This window comes from Apodemus sylvaticus, chromosome 14 (genome assembly GCF_947179515.1).
Source record: "Apodemus sylvaticus chromosome 14, mApoSyl1.1, whole genome shotgun sequence".
Classification (NCBI taxonomy): domain Eukaryota; kingdom Metazoa; phylum Chordata; class Mammalia; order Rodentia; family Muridae; genus Apodemus; species Apodemus sylvaticus.
Genome location: NC_067485.1, coordinates 19,647,611 through 19,664,527, shown reverse-complemented (window position 1 = coordinate 19,664,527; position 16,917 = coordinate 19,647,611).

Sequence of the window (16,917 nt, the reverse complement as noted above, 5' to 3'; positions counted from 1 at the left end):
TTTCTGTCTTTGTGGTTTGTAGTAGTGAATTAGTTAAACTGCTTTAGCTCCCAACGGGTCTGTGCACGTGCACTGCACCCACCTGAGAGCTCTCTGTATGCACCCAGTGAATCTACAGAAGATGGAGAATGAAACACACACACACACACACACACCAGCTAAGTTTGAAGATTTATTTATCTTATGTATATGAGTACATTGTAGCTGTCTTCAGACACACCAGAAGAGGGCATCAGATCCTATTACAGATGGTTGTGAGCCACCGTGTGGTTGCTGGGAATTGAACTCAGGACCTTTAGAAGAGCAGTCAGTGCCAGGCGGTGGTGGTGCACGCCTTTAATCCCAGCACTCTGGGAGGGAGAGGCAGGCAAATTTCTGAGTTTGAGGCCAGCCTGGTCTACAGAATGAGTTCCAGGACAGCCAGGGCTACACAGAGAAACCCTGTCTTGAAAAACAAACAAACAAAAAAATAAACAAGAAGAAGGAGAAGAAGAAGAAGAGCAATCATTGCTCTTAACCGCTGAGCCATCTCTCCAGCCCAGCTAATTTTGATATGCCTTGACTAGCTCAATGGCTGAACACTTCGAAACGTCCCCACAGCTAGCAAACACTCCCCTCCAGTATTCCTGAGCTAATATGTTTAAAAATCTATGTTTCATTTCTGCTACCCAGTTCCCAATCAGGAAAATGGTCGCTTTCCTCTTTCTGGGATCCTTACAGCCGTCGGGGCTTTAAGTTTCATCTTTCTGCTTCACCATCCTGACAGTTCTCCATCTCTCCTCTCTCTCCTTGCTCCTCCCCAGCACAATCTAAAAGTCCTGCTTCCATCTTTCTGCCCAGCCGTTGGCTGTATGGCAATTCTTTATTATCAATCGAAGCCAGCTGAGGGCAGGGACCCTCAGGCTTTTGGGGAATCAAAATAATACACAAAAGCATTAGAACCAATCCCCAACAGCAGTTTTCAATTTTAACAGTGCCATATTGATCCTCAGTTTTGCTATCATTCCCCAAGCTGTAACCAGTTTTATTGCGATAGAATTTTGCACATTGGTTATCAATTCTAGTAACTTAATATCTAACCAAAACGTTCACAGTCATGAATCAGGAGAAGCAAGAGCTGTTCCTCATCCCTTCTGTGCGCAGGAACTTGTCACTGCTGCGTTAACAACAGCCGGAGTTGATAAGCTGTGCTCCCTAGGTCTGTGAGCAGTCGTGGTCTGTTCACATTCGTCCTGAACAAACATTGGACTGATTTAAATTCAGACACAGCATATTGTAGAGAAATGGCTTCCCCCAAAAGTCACAAATTAAAATATGGCATTTTATGGAACATACTACCAAATGCCATGAAAACCATCTTCACCCAAGCTCTCTCTCTCCCTCTCTCTCTCTCTCTCTCTCTCTCTCTCTCTCTCTCTCTCTCTCTCTCTCTCTCTCTCTCTCTCTCTCTCTCTCCATACCTGGTGAACTGAACTGACTGATGGCTTTGGGCACGGTGGTGGCTCTCTCTTTTGTGGATAACACACTGATGAGTTTTGTCAAACAAACCCACACAGCTATTCTTCCTAGCCTCCCAAAGCACAGCGATAGCTGCACTCTGGCTGCCTGGGCAGTCTCTCTCACTGACCTCTGGAAAGGCAACTTTGGGATGAGTGCATTCCGATTAGTCTCTTTACAGTCATGGCTGCAGGTCTGTCATGGTGAAATTCTTTGTTTCACCTTGAAAATTCTCCTATTCCTGCCCAACTTTCCTAACATCATCTTATGAGCAGTCTAGTTGGTTCCAGCTATTCCTTTCAGCCAAAGAAACAAGAACAACACTTTCCCAAGAACCGCAAAACGGTTCTGTGCCCCTCCCCCACTGTGTTGGCATCATTTTGTATTTGTATAATTAAAGTCAGACCAGGCACTTGCTGAAGAAGCTAAGCCCGTCTTCCAGCTCTGTATTGGCTGGCATGATTCTTTTTGTGACTGGAGCACACAGAGGGCTGACAATACTACCACACACATTCAAATAAATATTAGGTTTCCTTGAGGTGAGTTATAAAACTGATTATTGATTAGCCTGAATTTACCTTTTGAACCCAAGCCAATTTGTTTAAGAGCAAACAAACTTTTGAAGTCCACCCAGAGGCCCTAGCCAGCGTCAGAGCGACTTGTTCGGAGTTCCAGCTTGGACCTGGGACTTTGGCACACCAGGGGCACGTGAATGGGTCCTGGGAGAGAGCTGGGAAATATGGTGTCACAATATATTTGTCTTCTCTGCCCTCTGCCAACCCAGAAGGTTGAGGATTAGGACACGTGGTCCTAGTTGCAATCAGAAGGCTTCAGGCCCAGCTTGGCTCTACTCCTAACTGCTGCTGAGATGTGGGGGTGACTGTTTATTATACAGTGTCATTAGGTCAGATCAGGAGGACTGTCTGAAATCCTCAATGTCAAGGTGCTTCCAAGGCAGTGTGGGTCGTGACTCCTTTGGATGATCACAGGACCCTTTTCACAGGAGCCACCTAAAACTGTCTGCATATCAGATATTTACATTCTGATTCATAACTATCGAAACTACAGTTTTGAAGTAGTAACAAAAATAATTTTATGGTTGGGGGTCATCAGAACACGAGGAACTGAATTAAGGGGTAGCAGCATTAGGACGCTTGAGAAGCACTCTTCTAACTGGTGTTTGTTAGAGAGGTGGGAAGAGTGAGAGCCACGGGGCATGTGTTCACATTGCTGTACGGTGGAGGATGTTGAGCCAGTGTTGTGTAACAGTTTCCTCTGAGATTGAAACTTTCCATCCTGCTGGGAGGCTCCTTAAGTAGGACGTCATATTCTTCACAGTAGCTGTGGATAAGGGAAGGCAGAGAAATGGTTTTGGGGACCAGGTCTTGTCCTAGAGGCCATGCAATGGGTCTCTCTTCCCTTTGGTTGGAATCACATCCCATGCCAAGCCTTCGCTACAAGAAGTCTGGGAAAGTACAACCCAAGAATGTCCAGACTGTCCTGGCAGACATGTTTAGATAAGATGCAAGGAGACTGAAAGAGTCAACTGGGAGCATTGGCTAGAGCGGCCAGTTTTGTTTTATGGTAGAGCTAAATCTGTCTCCCATATTTAAGCTCTGGAAGCCATCCTTGAAGAGGAATACTGGGGTATAGCTCAGTACAGGGCTGCTGACCAGGATCTGTCTTATCCAAGCTGTGAAACTGAGACAAGGCCCACATACCACTTCCAACGAAGGAAGTACAAGTACGGATCACATGACAACATCTCAGCCACCAATGGGACCTATATATGCTATAGTGCCAGAAGGAGCCACGTGGGCTGCTGGCAAAGCATCATCACCAATGTTCCTGCTTGGCTATGAATCCTGAATGTTCAAATAGCAACACGCCAGACAAGACATGCCTGTCTGTACAACGGTTGGCTCCGTTATTGTGGGTAAGACCAGAAGCTTTCCAATCAGATTTAAGGCTGTCTCCACAAGATGGAGTTTGTGGCTGGTACTGTAATGCACCTGCCAAACTGCCCTCTAGGTGTGTGTGTTGGCACTCATAGACCATAGATCACTGTTGTCAGTCTCTTAACCCTTAGTGAAGCTACTGAACAAGGGTTGGTTTCTTAGCCATGGGTGTATGTCTGCAGTCACCCCCCCCCCCCCCAAGGCTCAGGGATCATTGTGGAAGAGGAGACCAAAAGAATGTAAGACAGAGAGGAAGAGGTAGAGTATTACAGAACAATTTCCAAGATTGGAGCCTTCTACCCTGCAGGGAAGCTCTGTAAGTGAGAAGGTAAACAACTCAAGGTGCTTCATGAAGTCCCTGAAACAGACCAGATTCACTAGGCTCCTCCCTGGCAAAAGAGAGCAATAAAAGCCGAGAGCCCTTGTGAGACTAGCAGAACAGGGCTTCGAAGGAGACTGAGATTAGACCAACTTCCTCAAAGAAGCAGAAGCCAGCTGCGCTTCCTGGAAGAGGTTTAGACCAGTCAAGGCCTCTGGAGAGGCACTCTCCATCCTGCTGAGCCATCTACAGTGTGTTACAAGTTCCCAGCTTTGTGCTCTCTCACCCTTGCTGGGGTGAGCTTTGGTGATGCAGCTGTCTCTGAGTCATTTCTGCTCCTGTAAGTGATCCCTCCATCATATTCCTATAAGAATCTCCAATAAAACTCCACCAAGTTGGACTTTGGTGGTATCCATACTTTGATCAATTAGGGCTTCCCTATCTGAGGTGAGGAACTATGTATCTTCTCAGGGAAAGTTTTGTCATACAACAGCCAGATATGGTCTTAAGAGGAGTCACCCAGATGAAGATGACCATTAGTCTTGAAACATATTTCAGTATACGTGCTGCCGAAGTGAGCACGTCTTGAAACACATTTTATGTTTCAGTTTGCAAGCAGAGAGAACCGCCTCTGTACATGCCTTGTCTTCATAGTTTAAAAAGAAAAGTTTTCATACATATTTACCAAATAAAATAATGTTCTGTTCAGTTATAACACGACAGATAGGTTAAAAGAAAAACACATGATTTAGGTCATCCAAATGATTTGAGGTGATGCAGGGTCTCTCTTGTGTAGCCCAAGTTACCCTCAAATTTTCTCAGTGACCAGAAATGACCTTGAACTTCTGACCTTCCTGCTTCCATCCACCAAGTGCTAGAAGATACGCAGTGCTGGGGATTGAACCCAGGGCTTCATGCAAGCAACTAAGCTACATTTTCAGTGCCCTCAAACCAATGATTTTTGCTGGGGGAAATTAGATTAAAAAAAAAAAAAGCAAGCAGCAGCAACAACAACAACAACAAATACCCAAAATAAAAAACAAAAACAAAAACAAAAACAACAACAACCCCCCCCCAAAAAAAACCCAAAAAAACAAACAAAAAAAACCCACCCCACTTGCATTGTACTGGCTGGTTTTGTGTGTCAACTTGACACAGGCTGGAATTATCAAAGAGAAAGGAGCTTCCATGGAAGAAAATGCCTCCATGAGATCCATCTGTGGGGCATTTTCTCAATTAGTGATCAAGGGTGGGAGGGCCTCTTGTGGGTGGGGCCATCCCTGGGCTGGTAGTCTTGTGTTCTATAAGAGAACAGGCTGAGCAAGTCAGGGGAAGCAAGCCAGTAAGGAACATCTCTCCATAGCCTCTGCATCAGCTCCTGCTTCCTGACCTGCTTGAGTTCCAGTCCTGACTTCCTTTAGTGATGAACTGCAACATGGAAGTGTAAGCTGAATAAACCCTTTCCTCCCCAACTTGCTTCTTGGTTATGATGTTTTGTGCAGGAATACAAACCCTGGCTAAGACATGCATTTATTTGGTGACTTTCATCTTGTTTGGAATGACTGTGCCTTCCATCAACTTTTCGTTTTTGTTATTTGTATGCAGACAGGCCCTTGTACAGCCCAGGTTGACCCTTGAACTCACAACAATCTTCCTGCTTTAGCCTTTTGCATGCTGGAGTCACAGGCATGCAGTGCTATACTGAATTTAAACGGGGCTGGAGCCTGAACTGACTTTCTAAGTGCCAGGCAAGGATTTTTACAAGACACATCCCCAGCCCTCCATGGTGCCTTCAAAATGTTTTCTTTTACTCTTCATAGTATTTCAGAAAGTAGGGACCAACATGCCTAACATTACAGATTGAAGATAAGACTTTGGGGTAAGTGGTATAGCACAGGAACATCCCACAGCTGGATGGAGAGGAGAAGCTAATACCTCAGTTAACATTCCACGGGAACCACATTGTGGTTTCTCGCTATTATTTATTTAAGATTTATGTTATCTTTGTGCGTCTGAGTGTTTGCCTTCATGTATGTATGGGGACCACATGCGCTCTTGTTGCCTGTGGAAGCCACAAGAGCGTTTCGTAGTTGGAGTAGAAGACAGGGAGAGACGCAGCTGGATAGGCACATCTACTCAGACACAAAGAAATTTTTGTTCAGGCTCAAATAATAAATTTCACCTTCGAAAGCAGAACATGAAATTACTCTGGCTTTCAAAACCAGTAAATTAAGATTAAAAAGTCAATTAAACCTTCAGAATGCTTTCAAAAACATTTTAGGTTTTGAACTAAAATGTGCCTTTTATTCCTTATAATGTTTGAAAGCATAACAACCTGTTCTTGGCAATGATGGCTCCCATGTGTGGGAAAACATCTCCATTTAGACTCCTAAATATCATAGTAATTTTGAGAACACTCATACTAAACTCCACTCCTAGCATTTCCACCCGACACCACAAACATGTAATAACCAAGGGTGCCTAAGATTTGGGAGAAAAGCTTCAGAGTTCATCTCTGTTACCCATGTTGGTGAAAATAAATAAATATCAACTACACCAACAAAAATGAAAGGGGAGAAGGTTGTGCTTTTCTGCCATTTTTTTACTTAGAATCCATAGAGTAATTCTTCGACATTGTCACACAAATGTCCTCTCCTGGTATAAGAATTTGAACTCACTGCCAAGGATCAACCTTGTCTTGGGGAGGGGTTCTGAGGAAGGAGTGTTTGAGTGGGGTAAAGTGTGACTCAAAGTCAAACCTTGGGTAGAAGCTGACGGCCTGGGTTCTGCTCAAGACAGCTTAACTCTCTTGCAATTCCAAAAACTCCCTGGATAGCTCATCATTGGCAGATCAAAAGCCCAGTCTTTTTTATTTGCAGATCAATTCTATCTTTACCCCAGGTTCCCTTTTGATTAACTTGAAGAATTAGCATTCCATGACCCCAGCCTCTTGATTCTCAAAAAGAGACAGCAAGCAGGTGATGGTTTGTGTATGCTTGGCCCAGGGAGTGTGACCTTGTTGGAGTGGGTGTGGCCCTGAGGATAAGGGCTTTAAGACCTTCACCATAGCTGTCTGGGAGCCAGTCTTCCACTAGCAGCCTTCAGATGAAGATATAGAACTCTCAGCTCTGCCTGCACCATGCCTGCCTGGATGCTGCCATGCTCCCACCTTGATGATAATGGACTGAACCTCTGAACCTGTAAGCCAGCCCCAATTAAATGTTGTTTTATAAGACTTAACTTGGCCATGGTGTCTGTTCACAGCAGTGAAACCCTAACTAAGACAAAGCACTTTTTTTTTCAAACATTGCAAATGAATTCAGAGATCTGCCTACCTTTGTAAGCACAGACAATAGACAAGCTGGGTAGAATCTTGTTCTGAGATCACCATGCCTGAGCCTAACCTAGCTCTGTCCAAGGCTGACCTTGAACTCAGGAATCTGCCTGCCTTTATAACTCATCTCTAGAAAGAAAAGATGACCTGGAAGTATTGTTCAAAATAACTTTTGAGGGCTAGACACATATTTGACAGCTCCAGTTTCACTGTAAAATATTACTAGTTTGCTTAGTTGGCCTCCTTCCTTCCTTCCTTCCTTCCTTCCTTCCTTCCTTCCTTCCTTCCTTCCTTCCTTCCTTCCTTCCTTCCTTCCTTCTTTCCTTCCTTTCCTTTTCTTTCTTTCTTTCTTTCTTTCTTTCTTTCTTTCTTTCTTTCTTTCTTTCTTTCTTTCTTTCTTTCTTTCTTTCTTCCTTCCTTCCTTCCATCCTTCTTTCTTTCCCTTTCCTTCTTTCTTTCTCTTTCTCTTTCCTTCTTTCTTTCTTTCTTTCTTTCTTTTTTTCTTTCTTTCTTTCTTTCTTGTAGTTCAACTTTATTATTATTGTGTGTGTGCTTGTATGGTGTGTGTTTGTGGTTGCTGGCACTGTGGCATGCATGTTGAGGTGACAGGACAACTGTGTAGAGCCTGTTCTCCTCTTCCAGGATTTGTGGGTTTGGGGGATTGAACTCAGTTCACCAGGCTTATGAGGAAGCATCTTTACCCACTGAACCAGTGGTTCTCAATCTATGCGTCAAGACTCTCTTACAACCTTCACAGGGCTCACATATCAGGCATTTACAATTCATAGCAGTAGCAAAATTATATTATGAAGCAGCAATGAAATAATTTTATGGTTGGGTTCACCCCATGAAGAACTTCATTAGAGGGTCACAGCCATTAAGAAGGATGAGAAGCCCTGCATCTGAGCTGTCTCACTGGCCTCTGTCATCTGTTCCTTTGAGGTCATTGAAACAGTTTTGCTATGTAGTCCCAGCTGACTTAAGATGCACTTTGGAAACCAGGTTATCCTAGAATGTATATAAGCCTCCTACCTCTGCCTTCCAAGCGATGGGCTTACACTGTGTCACTAAACCTGCCTTAAATTTTATCATTTTAAAAATTCTTGGCTGGGCGGTGGTGGCGCATGCCTTTAATCCCAGCACTTGGGAGGCAGAGGTAGGTAGATTTCTGAGTTCGAGGCCAGCTTGGTCTACAGAGTGAGTTCCAGGACAGCCAGCACTATACAGAGAAACCCTGTCTTGAAAAAAATGGGGAAAAAATAAAACAAAACAAAAAACAAAACAAAAAAAACAAACAAAAACAAAACAAAAAACCCCAACAATTGTAAATGCAAGTCTACTCCACATTATTTAGGTTTTATTTTTAAAATAATGACTTGAGTTCCTGAAGAAAAAGTAACCTCTCAAAGATGTGTCATCACCTTGTTCTTTTATTTCCAGTGTCCCTAGTATACCTCTGGGGTGCACACTTTCCTGCTACAGGAGCTCACAGAAGGCAAGTCTATTCAGTTGCTATTCAAGTTACTAAGAAACAAAGTACTTCCAACACCTACATAGCTTGGAGAGGTAGAGGAGAAACAGTACATTGATCTACAGGAAGCTGGAATAACCAGGCTGGCTCATGTCATGTGAATGCATAGGTAGGTACCATGGTACTGAGCACAGTGGACCAGGCTGAAGTGTTCCCATTAGAGTTGTACAGATGTGACACTGGATCAGCCCTGGAAGGTCATAAGAAACAGTGGATGGCAAAGGTGCTAAGAGAGTGGCTGTGACCAAAAAGATGTGGCTTTAGAAGGGATTCCATTGGCCAGAAAGGCATTGAAACAAAACAGTTGTGGGGTGGAGGGAGAAGAGATAGATGAAGGGCATGTTTGAATGCCAGCGGCTTTATGATTTGTTTCGGGAACTAGGGAAGGGCTCTAGGGTTGAAGGTGGTGATGTGAACACCGCATTTTAGGATGCTATTCTGAAAGAAGTGAGGCAGCTATATTGTAAGGAGGGAAGCTGCGGATCACGCGGTGGGTTAGGGTTAGGGTTAGAGTTAGGGGGTTAGGGTTAGGGTTAGAGGGTTAGGTTTAGGGTCAGGGTGTTAGGGTGTAAGGGTGTAAGGATTAAGGTTAGAGGGTTAGGGTTAAGGTTAGGGGGTTAGGGTTAGGGTTAGAGGGTTAGGGTCAGGGTGTTAGGGTGTAAGAGTTAGGGTTAGGGGATTAGGTTTAGGGTCAGGGTGTTAGGGTGTAAGGGTGTAAGGGTTAAGGTTAGAGTGTTAGGGTTAAGGTTAGGGGGTTAGGGTTAGAGGGTTAGGGTCAGGGTGTTAGGGTGTAAGAGTTAGGGTTAGGGTTAGGGGATTAGGTTTAGGGTCAGGGTGTTAGGGTGTAAGGGTGTAAGGGTTAAGGTTAGAGGGTTAGGGTTAGGGTTAAGGTTAGAGGGTTAGGGTTAAGGTTAGAGGGTTAGGGTTAGGGTTAGAGGGTTAGGGTCAGGGTGTTAGGGTGTAAGGGTTAGGGTTAGGGTTAAGGCTAGGGGGTTAGGGTTAAGGTTAGAGGGTTAAGGTTAGGGTGTTAGGGTTAGGGTTAAGGTTAAAGGGTTAGGATTAGGGGCTTAGGGTTAGGCTTAGGGTTAGAGATTAGAGTTAGGGTACTACTGGCATAGTCCATCAGTGAAGACTGGTTCAGGGTAATAGAGACTGGGAGATTCACGGGGGGGGGGGGGGGGGGGGGGTAGGGGGTAGGGGGAAGGGGGACTGCTTAAGACAAAACAAAATATAACCAAGAATGTTTGAACATTTGGGTGACTATTAACAGACTGACCTCTCTCTCTGCCTTTGTCTCTCTGTCTCTGTCTCTCTCTGTGTGTGTGATAGGTTTGTACACAAGCGCGCCATGTTTGGTGCACTTGTCTGTGTGTGTCCTGCAGAGGCCACAGGTTGATTTTGCCTTTTTGCCTTCAATCCCCACCGTCTCTCTGGTGAGATATCAGGTCGCCATCTTGGTTAGTCTTGCTATCCTGTGAGTTCCCGGGACTTGTTTACCCTCCCCCCTCTCCCTAGTCACGGCTGGAGTCACAGGTGCATTCTAAGAAGCTGAGCTTTTGTGGAATGTTGGCATCTGAGGTCGGTCCTCACTGCCTCTATAGCAAGTCATTTCTTTAACCCTGAGCCATCTCCCCAGTTATATAATATGTAATCCTGCTTTCTGCTTTGAGCACATTATAACATCAGTCTTAAAACTTCCACGAGGTTGCCATCAATTTTCTCCGGAGCCAGTTTAGAGCAGGTTTTGTAATCGAGGCTTATAGGACTCACCCTGAAATCATCTGTGGAACGAAGCACAGAATCAATAAAACCCCCCACTGCTCATGACCAAAGGAACCGCCAGGCTACACACAGGCAAAGCGGGGAACTGGGTTCCTACTTGGTTTGATAATTTTAAGTTCATTCTTAGGAAAGTTGAGGATAGTCTTTTCTATTTATGAATCCGTTTGTCTTAAGAAACGGTTTCCACCCATTATCTTCTCTTTGGGAGAGAAAGCCCTGGGCACCGAGATACAGAACCAGCTCAACAAACACAGGAAACGGAGCTGTGCTCTCGAAGCTTGAAGGAAGTGAGTGGGCTCTGTGGCTTTCATTTACTGGGAAAGGAATTCCCAGTAAATTCCTTTTGAAAATGACTTTGGGCATGGTTGCTTGTCTGTCTGCTTGTGAGACAAACAGTTGTCGCTCTTCCATCTTTGCAGAGAGATGGCGCCGGTACTGATAGACCGAACAATCCAGTTGCCATGGATTCGCCCTTAAGAACCTTCTTCAGCTCTCTGTGCCCATTCGTGTGTGCGCCGGCGCTGTTGGCACTGCCTAACAGGGCCAGGAAGGAAGAGAGCAGGACACTGCTGTATGGTGGCCACATTGGCTTTGCGTTTCCATCAATAGTCACTTTAGGAGGTTGGGGAAAGGAAGGAAACAGTGCTTTCAAGGACCGGGAATTTGCATGCCTCTCAGCTGTGACCCCGACCCCCCCCCCCCCCCCCCCCCCCGGAAAAAAGCTGCTTGGCTGGCCTTGGGGTGGGGGATGCCGGGAACTTCAGGTGCAGGCAGTATCAGGTCCAAAGGAAACTCCATGGCCCCAAATTATGGCGCCATTTTCTTATCACTAAGGTTGGTGGGGGGCGGAGCTAATGGCTATGTATGGTGCCTGTTAGCTACCAAAGCTCATGCTGGCGCCGGTATCCATCAGTATCACAAGTACCTACAAGTTACAGAGTCCTTGCGGGCATCCTGGATCTTAGCTCTTCCCACCCGGCCCCTGCCCTAAGCTGCTCCAGCTGGCAGGCTTTCCTACCCTGGCTTCTAATACCTTGTAACCCTACTGCTTCAGCTATGTGCTATTAGGACTCTGTCTAAGCCCCGCCCCACAGTTACCTGGTAACAGCCAGGTATGCCCCTCCCCACAGTTACCTGGCAACAGCCAGGCAGGCCTGGCCTACTATAAAAGAGGATGCTCGGGCCCCTCCTCGCTCTCTTACCTCTCTTACCCCTCTTACCTCTCTCAGCTTCTCTGTTGCCCCTCTTGGGCTCTCCTCCCCTCCCCCTCTCTCCACATGGTCATGGCCGGCCTCTGCTTCTCTACTCTGTTCCTCTCTCTGCCTTTCTCTGCCTCCACTACCCCCCTTAACTCCCATCCCATGCCCTGAATAAACTCTATTCTATGCTATACCGGTGTGTGTCTAGTCCCCCACACTGCCACAGAACATACTCTCACACCTCTTTCTCTTTTTATGGTCATAACACTCTCTTCTGTCTTCCCTTCTTGCTCTCTCTCTCTCTCTCTCTCCCTCTCTCTGTCTCTCTGTCTCTGTCTGTCTGTCTGTCTGTCTGTCTCTCTCTCTCTCTTCCACTCTGTGGGTCTCCTTTCTCCCAACCTCCCTTCTCACAAGCAAGTCCAGTCTGCTGGCCCTGCTCTGTCCACTGCTTTCTCTCCCTGCTCAGGGACTCTTCCAGATGCCTCTGGCTCTACTACCTCCTATCAAAAATTTAAAAAAAAAAGTTCTCTTTAAGGATCCCTTGGAGAAGGTGGTCCTCGATTTACACAGGGAGTTCTCCTGAGCTGTTTGTAGATGTTGGTATCAGCAACTGTTTCTTCATTATTCTGCCAATAGTTTGTTGTATCTAAGGTGAAAATTTAAAGAACCAAGTTGTGTATTTTGCCCTGAAAACAAACAAACAAACAAACAAACAAACAAACAGAAACCTCAGCTGGTTTTATCTGGTTTCCTGGAAGTCATTTCCTCATAGCCAGATACTTGTCTACCTCTGTTTTTTCATTGTTTGCCTTTTCAAACAATGAGCTCTTGGGTTTAAAAACTTTTTTTTTTTCAAATAAGGACTACTTAACCCAGGCTGGCCTTAGAGCTAAGGTTTTGCCTCAGCCCCAGAGGGTTGGGATTATGTGTTACTCTGCTCATTCAGTTAACTTTAATCTTTAGACGCTCACACACACATTCTCTCCCTCTGTGTCTGTCTCTGTCTCTCTCTGAGGCTAGGGTGAGAAGAAGGGGTGGAGGTCAAAGTTCAACCTTGCCTTCCTCCATGTTGGTTTCTATTTGATTCTGTGTACACCAGGCTAACTAGCTGCTAAACTTCTGGGGCATCTCTTGTCTCCACCTTCCATTTTACCATGGGATCATGGGGATTACAGACATGCACTGCTGGTCAAGTTTTACACAGGTTCTGGAGAGCCAGATGCAGATCCTCACAGTTGCATGGTGACCTGGATAGTTTTATATCAACTTGACACAAGCTAAAGTCATCTGAGAGGAGGGAACTTCAGTTGAGAAAATGTTTCCTTCCCTCAGATCTGGCAGTAGGCAAGAAAGTAGGGCATTTTCTTTCTTTCTTTCTTTCTTTCTTTCTTTCTTTCTTTCTTTCTTTCTTTCTTTCTTTCTTTTTTTCTTTTTTTTAAAATTTCTTTTGGGGGCATTTTCTTAATTAGTGATTGGTGGGCGGGATCCCAGGCCATAGAGGGTGGGACAACTCTGGAGCTGGCGGTCCTGGGTTCTTTAAAAAAGTAAAGCAGGCTTAATAGGTCATGAGAAGCAAGCCAGTAAGCCTCCCACCTCCATGGACAGCATCAGCTCCTGCCTACAGGTTCCTGCCAGACCGCAGTTCCTGTCTTGGCTTCCCTCAGTGGACTGTGTGGTTCAGGATATGTAAACCAAATAAACCTTTCCTTCCCAACCTGCTTTTGATCATGCTGTTTCATTCCAGTACAGTAACCTGACTAAGACACATGACCAGTACTTTACCCACTGAACCATCTCCCCCGACCTTAATTTTAATCTTTATTAATTTTTAACTCCTTTTAAAGTTTTTTTCAATCTTTGGTAGAGGGCATCGATTCTTCTCATTCTTTCTTGTTTTAATCGAAACATCACTCAACACAATGGCATTCCTTTTAGCTCTGGAAGTCTCCAACAAAATCTGAATATTTAATAAACGAATGAGTAAATTATTGATATTTTTAATAAAAGTAAGTACCATGCTGATTTCTACTCTAGTTCAGTAATGCTTTCCCACACATATATCAATGTTTTTCCTTTAAAACTATGACAAATCAGGGCTGGAGAGATGGCTCAGTGGCTAGGTGCACTGGTTGCTCTTGTAGAAGACCCAGGTTCCATTCCCAGTACCTGCGGGGTGACTTTGAACTGTCCAGAGTTCCAGTTCTAGGGAATCTGATGCTCTCTGCAAGTACCCAGCATAAGGTACACATACGTGCATGATGACAAAATACATATACACATAAACTCCTTTTTAAAAAACAGTAACATATATGTATACATATGCATGTATACACACATATACACACATATATGTCTACACACACACCTAGGGCCATAGCTTAGTGACTTTGGGCTAATTCCCCATCCACCACCACTACTTCTCAAAAAAGAAAACATGCAGTATATTTCTAATTTTGATTAGTTTCTTTTTTCATAAACATTTCTCTGTGCTTTCTGCTTTTGGCAATTCACTGAAAATCCTTTTGTGGGAAAAATGAAAATATTCCATACACAAATAAGTGTTTCCTCTGAGGGGCATAAAGTTTGATATGTGAGACAAAAACATTGCTTATTAATTCTATCCCATGATTCTCTGTTTTATCCCTGCTTACTTCCTTTTATAGGGAGAAAGAATTACATCTCCTCACCTCTCCCCTTTATCTTTATCTTTATCTTTACCTTTCTTCTTTGTTCTTGAGACAGTAGTTCCATAGGCCTTGAACCTGTGGCAATCCCCTTGACTCAGGCTTCTGGATTGTGGCATAACAAGCACATTCCACCATGCTTGGTTTCATATATATATATGTAATAATACATATATTATAATATATATTATATGTTATAATATTCAGATAGATTCTGAGTATATTTCATTGATATCAATTTTGAAGATGAAATAGGATTGTATAATTGAAATAATAAGATTTTTATTTTTTCTATGTCAAACTTCATTCTATTCAGAGAAAACACTTGTAGAAATAAGATCTTCCAAACTTCTTTCTTGTCTTTGACTCCCAGACAGACCATTTTAATCCATTCAGGTTCTGAGTTACTTTGATGATGACTCTGCATGCCTCAAGAACATCTATCTGTAAGAACCCAGTCAACCTGTAAGCCTCACTGGCTCAAGGACAAGGTAATTTATTGGAATGCTGGGAGTTGTAGTTCTTAGGAAATAACTAGACACATTTTCACTCCTCTAAACATCAGTTTGTTTGAACCAACTGCACAGGGTGTGCTTGATAGCGTGTGAAAGGGAAGTATGTCAGGATGTGTGCTTGTCCCTCATTGGGCTAATAGGAAATGCAATGAATTATGGGTTTTGCCTTTTTTAAGCCCTGTAAACAGTGACTCAGTCATTCCCTGGAAGCCCAGAGGTGGACCTAGCTAACCAGTATTTGATTAAAACTTGCTTCAAATTTGGTTCAAAATTGTGGAACTGGCCTTTCTCTTGCAAATTTTAGAGAAATTAACGCATGCTCAGGAAATTAAGATTTATTTATTTATTTATTTAGACAGGTCCTCATGAAGGCCAGGATGGCCTCAAACTCTCTATAGCAAAGGATGGCCTTGAACTTCTGGACTTCCTGCTTCTACCTCCCAAGCACTGAGTTTACAGGCCTGTGCCACCACACCTGGTTTATGAAGTCTTTGAGATGGAATCCGAGGTTTTGTGACCGATAGACAAGTACTCCGCTGTCTTAGGTAAGGTTTTACAGCTGCGAACAGACACCATGACCAAGGCAAGTCTTACAAAGGACAACATTTAATTGAGGTGGGCTCACAGGTTCAGTCCATCATCATCAAGGTGGGAGCAGGGCAGGCAGGCATGGGACAGGAGGAACGGAGAGTTCTACATTTTTATGTGAAGGCTGTTGGTGGAAAACTGACTTCTAGGCAGTTAGGGTGAGTGTCTTATAGCCCACACCCACAGTGACACACCTACTCCAACAGGGCCACACCTTCTAATAGTGTCACTGGGTTGAGTATATATAAACCATAACACCCATCAACTGAACTACCTTCCCGGACCCTTACCACTCTTAGTAGTAAAATTTTGAAGGCATCTTCTTTTAAGTCCTGGAATTCTCTATCATTCCTTTGCCTGTATTTCTTTTTCTAAAGCTTGCATTAAATACTGCTTAATTTATTTGTCCCAAGACAAGGTCTCACTCTGTAACCCAGGGTGACTTGTGACTCACACTTGTGTCTCTCCTGCTTCTGCCTCCTGAGGAGACATGGTCATCCCGCCTGGTGTCACTCAGACTTTACTTCTTTTCCTCAGTTCCTCTCTAAATAGCCACTCTCTGCTGTCACCATTCACCCACCCGTGGGTGTGTCTGTTGTAAGGATCATATTCTGAGTCTCTACAAGTACTTGGTTATTTTCTTGAGTCTCCTCTGTAGTCTCATCTCTCTAAGGCCAGGGATCAGACTTTGACTTTTAAAATGATCTTCGTGCTCTGATTCTTTTATATTCCAGCTTCTCTCAAATGTCTGTTCATAGAGTGAAGGAGAGAAAGGTTGAGGGTTCTGTGCGCTCGGCTGAGGTTTATTAGCTGGCATGTTTCTGATAGACCCTACAGTGATGGATTCTTACATCACAACCCTGTGAGTGCCACAGTTAGGAAAGATTTTCTTTTCTTTTCTTTTTTCTTTTCTTTTCTTTCTTTCCTCTTTCTTTCCTTTCTTTCTTTCTTTCTTTCTTTCTTTCTTTCTTTCTTTCTTTCTTTCTTTCTTTCTTTCTTTCTTTCTTTCTTTCTTTCTTTCTTTCTTTCTTTCTTTCTTTCTTTCTTTCTGTTTTTTGAGACAAGGTTTCTCTGTGTAGCCCTGGCTGTCCTAAAACTCACTCTGTAGACCAGGCTGGCCTTGAACTCCGAAATCCACCTGCCTCTGCCTCCCAAGTGCTGGGATTAAAGGTGTGCACCACCTTGGGAAAGATTTTCTGCAAGGTGACATCAATCATGTTCCTTGTCCCTGTTTTCATTAGACATCCTACTGACTTCCGTTTGAAGTTTATTGATTTTGTTGTTGTAGTATTAATTTATACGGATGTGTTTGTGTCTGTCTATGGGTATATACCCTTGGGGGCAGGTACCCACAGAGTCCAGAAGAGGGCACTGTATCCCCCTTGAGCTGGAATTATTGGTGGCTTGTTGTAAGCCACCAGTATGGGCACTCCTTTGGGAGAACAGCAAGTGCCCTTTCCAGTTGAGCCATCTTTTCAGCCCAAGGGTGTTGTGGGAAATATTTAAAAAA